Source organism: Silene latifolia, chromosome 4 (assembly GCF_048544455.1).
Source record: "Silene latifolia isolate original U9 population chromosome 4, ASM4854445v1, whole genome shotgun sequence".
Classification (NCBI taxonomy): Eukaryota; Viridiplantae; Streptophyta; class Magnoliopsida; order Caryophyllales; family Caryophyllaceae; genus Silene; species Silene latifolia.
This window is the reverse complement of record NC_133529.1, coordinates 33,450,456-33,455,242: the sequence shown is the minus strand read 5'-3', so window position 1 is coordinate 33,455,242 and position 4,787 is coordinate 33,450,456. Positions and strand designations below refer to the sequence as shown.

The following is a 4,787-nucleotide window of genomic DNA, read 5'->3' as shown; positions in this document are numbered from 1 at the left end:
ATTAGTTAACATTGTTGGGTTTTCTCTACTTCTACCTCTTACATTAGGTGTATCATTCATTTGATTTCTATGCAAGTGGCCATTGTTTGCAAGGTAAATGAAATTGGCAATCACACCAGTCATAATTTATGAACCAATTTGTCAAAAATAAAAATAAAAATAAAAACGCAAGTGGCAATTTTTTTTAACTATTCAACGCACGGTTCTCCAAAGGTCATAAATTCAATTATAAATATTAGGTGGTTAACATCATTCTAAAAGAAAACAATTTAAAATAACAATAGTTATCTCTTTCTTCTCACTAAAACTACAAAAGATTTCAAATGGCAAACCTAAGTGGTATGTCAATGGGTTTGATCGCCAATTTGGAAAAAAACATTCAAACGGTACTTGAACAAGAGTTGAGAACGATGAAGATGATTGTTGGTGCGATTGAAACTCAGAACTATTGTTATGTACAGGGCGTTAAGGAGATTGAAAAGGAAGCGGATGATCTCATACAATCCTTGTTTGTTTCTTATGGAAAATGCATCGACCTTAGGAAAGAACTTGAGGATGATCTAAAGGCTTTAAAATCCTTAAATTAGTAAGGATTAAAAGAAGTGCTTAATTAGATATTCATGTATTTTTATAATATTATTATGTTGTACTTTTCTTATTTAAGTTTATCTTAATATTAACTATCATGGTTGGGTTTTCTCTTCTACCCCTTTTATATTTTGTTCGATTTTGAATGTTAACTATGTGACGTCATTTTAATTTCGTACTTGAACAAGAGTTGATAAATAAATATCGGTTTTAAATACTCGGAATTATATTAATTACGTAAGATTTATTAAAATACAATTCATTGTACCGGAAGATTAAAGGACAAGTTGTCATTTCCTATAAACATATTAATTTTAATTCAACTTCCACTTGTTAATTTTAATTTATAATTAAAAATCCTCCTGTGTGGCATATGAAAAGACACGACCCACACTTTATTTATATATATGATTCATTTGTATATTCAAAGAAATCCTAACCACATGTACTACCCAAGCCATTATCTAATTTGATTTGTCTATCAATATTTCAAACCCTAAACCTTTAAAACCTAAACTGAAAACTTCCTTCAAAATAATGGATCGGAACATTACCAAAACATTGATTACAATCGAGTACAACAAATGTTTCATAAATCGCTTAGAGGAAATCGAAAGGAAGAACAACCTATTCCTTGTTAATGTTCAGATCCCACTCAAGGTGGCCAAAGATCGTGGCTTTATGCCGGAGATGGAGAAGATGCGAGCGAGATATTGCATCCGCTTTACGAGACCTCAAACTAGCAAAGGAGGTGAAGATCAAAATCATGGAAGAGAATGCCTCCCTAAGAGCCTCTATTTCTCGTTTAAGTTCTATTTAATTTAGTGGGCATGCATGATGTCACTTATATTAAGTATGTAAATTTTAAATGTGGGTTTTTAATATTTTCCATTTGAATCAGTTTTATTATCATTGATTTTCTTTGGTTTCGATATAACATATGAATATCTATTAATAGTTAAAAATGTGGATTGATTTTCCTATTAAGTAGTCCGTATAAACTATTTTGATTTGACTAAACACAACACAAAAAGAATTACAATTGATTTGATTTGATTATGTGTGTCGTGTAAGCAAGCAAGGCAGAAATCTAGCATGCATGCATGTTGATTTGACTTCCAATTGACAGGATTTAAACACATCATCACTAATAAGAAAAATAAAAAAATTTGTCTTTCTCCCCATTATAAAAGTAAAATGGCACTATTTTACATTCATCTACAAAAATAAAACTACCTTTAGATCTCATATATACTTGTAAGGAGGACTCCAAACTTGTTCACAACTCTTGTGTTACTAATTCATTCATCAAGGTATTTAACCATTCATTCCTTTAAATTAAATCGTTTGTATAGTTTACAATTTTTGCATGTATGCGACAATCAATTTAATAAGTTCTCAATCATAATTATATTTTAATTGAATATAAACGGTTTATGTGGTATGAAAGGTTGTTATATTTGTTTCTTTTTACATAACGCTTTAATTTTTTTAATTGAATATAGACGGTTTTAAACATCACTAATTACAAAAATTAAAAAATTGTCTTTCTCCCCATTATAAAAGGAATATGGCAGTATTTTACATTCATCTACAAAAATAAAACTACCTTTACAACACGAACCCTAGATCTCATATATACTTGTAAGGAGGACTCCAAACTTGTTCACAACTCTTGTTACTAATTGTTTGATCATTCATCAAGGTATTTTAACCATTCTTTCTTTTTTACTGCTCATTTCATCAAGATATTTAACCATTCTTTCTTTTAAATGAAATCGTTTGTATAAGTTTAAAACCGTAAACGATTTTTGCATGTATGTGACAATCAATTTAATAACCCGTCAATCATAACTATTTTTTGATTGAATATAAACGGTTCATCCAATTTTCCTTTTACATAACGTTTTATTTTTAATTTAATTAACTAGTATGAATTTCAGAAGGTTAGACAGTTCATTCCTATATTAGTACAATACACTATCAATCGCAGAATCAAACTCGCTAGGTTGCGAGAGATTGACACTCAGTTGGCCGATCTAATAGACCGAGCGGAGGTGATAAGGCAGCGGGCAATAAGTAGAGGGATGAACGACGTGCAGGAAAATATGGAAGCTCTTATACATGAAGTGAAAGCTAATCGTGAACAAGGGGTGATTGAAATCCAGAAAATTGAGTTGGAGCTTCATCAACTTGAACTTCTTGGTTTTTAGTTAGGTTAAATATGGTTTATATAGTACGTATTTTGTAAGGATTAAAAGGTTGGTTTATATTTTCCAATGGATCTATGATTATCAACTACCCATTTTCCTTTTCAAATTCCTGTTATTTTTTTTAATTACTATCTTACGTTCTTCGTTAAAAAAATACCCGTAATTTTACCAATGTGTGATGACTAATTTTAATCCAAAATAAATCTGGCACATGAGGAGAACACGGCCAAGCGAGTAACAAACGCCACAACGAGATCTTATCTTTGCTACAAATAATTATGCAATTTAACTTGGTAGGATCGACCATTATTCACTTGGGCCATTAATATTCATTTTCCATGTTTCTATGTTAAAAACAGACCATTAGGAATGTGGCCCCAATAGGGAAAAAGCCCAATCAAAATATAGGTCTTATATAACAATTTGGGCTCATTCTATTTATCAACTAACTTACTTGGGCCTTCGGTAACTAGACCCATTATTACTTCCTCAATTGGGCCATTTTCATCGATTACTTTTAAATCGACCCATTTACTTCCTCAATTGGGCCATTTTCATCCATTCTTTCTCGTCGACCCATTTACTTCCTCAATTGGGCCATTTTCATCCATTCATTTACTTGGGCCGTCAGTAAGTAGATGTCATTTGCAATTTGCAATTTTCAAAGTTAACACATTACAAATTAAATGTTTTTCTTTTTGCAATTGATTCATTTTAAGTTTTAAAACCTTAATAATCAAGCATAACAAACCGCGACCGAAATTATTTTTGATCGACAACGAATAATGGACAACTATCGTCAAAATACAAATTTAGATCAACAATCAATAACAAATTAAAGCTTCTTCTCTTATTTATGTAGTATTATCACAATACAAATTGATAATAATAATACAAATACAACCCATGAATAATACAATAACCGACGAGCTAACTTTTCTGATTTAGTAGCACGTAACTTCTGAGATTTCAATTTAATATTTTCCGATGTCAATTGCCGTAACCTATCCTCCAAAGAGTTGTTTAGATCAATCAACCTGTTCATGTTCCGATCAACCTCCACGCATTCATCCCATACGAAGTAACCACAATCTTCAGTCTAAAGATGCATTAAAAATTAATTAGAGCAATAAACATAGATATTATACTAATTATATTATTTTGAGCTATAAACATAAATATACCTTCCATAAGGGACAACGATAAAAAAACCTTCCTTTGTTAGGTCCATTTTTCTTCACGAGTTGACGGATTGGAACCAAGTTATGATAACAATGTGAATCGCAAGAACAAGATTGATTAAAACTCATATTTGAAAGATGATGGTGGTGTCGATACAATTGAAATATAGTATGAGATTTTAATAATTAAATATGATTATTAGATTTGGAAACAAAATATACTTATTTTTTTTAAGGAATTATTAGATTTGGGAAAAAAAATATACTGATTTTTTTTATGGATTATTAGATTTGGGGAAAAAATATACTGATTTTTTTAAGTGAGAGAAACGAATATACTGATTTTTTTAAGTGAGAGAAACGATTTTTTTTAGTTAGACAAATGAGGTTAAAATAAATAAGAACATAAAATAAATATAAGAAACAAAAAATAATTAGTATAGAGATTAGTATAAAAAAATTAGATTAATATTGCTAATGATCTTTGGAAAGTGTAGCAATTAATAGGTTGTCTCTTTTTGAATTTGAAATTCAAAAATTTCAAATTTATCCCTCTAAAAACTCATTTGAAAAAGATTCCATATGGTCCCTACCAAACTCCACTTGGCGTGCTCTCACTGGCCTGTGTACCAAGGCCCTTGTACACCCCGTGTACTTGTAGCCTTTTCGATAAAATTATACGGAGTATATAACAATTACGGTGATTTAATCTTAAATTTATATAAAAAAAGATTTTGATAAAATTTCTAAAATGTAAATTATTACCTTTATTGCGAAAAATGCTTTAAATTGAGTGTACTTTCCA

General features: G+C 30.1%; 1 long non-coding RNA gene across 1 annotated transcript; it reads right to left on the bottom strand.

Annotated features, from left to right (window-relative positions):
- Positions 1-3,629: 3,629 nt before the first annotated feature.
- On the bottom strand, positions 3,630-4,167 carry LOC141652198 (uncharacterized). The gene is made up of 2 exons (XR_012547026.1): positions 3,986-4,167; positions 3,630-3,900 (listed from the first exon to the last, which is right to left on the bottom strand). It is a non-coding gene; the product is annotated as an uncharacterized LOC141652198 (long non-coding RNA).
- Between the last annotated feature and the right edge of the window lie 620 nt (positions 4,168-4,787).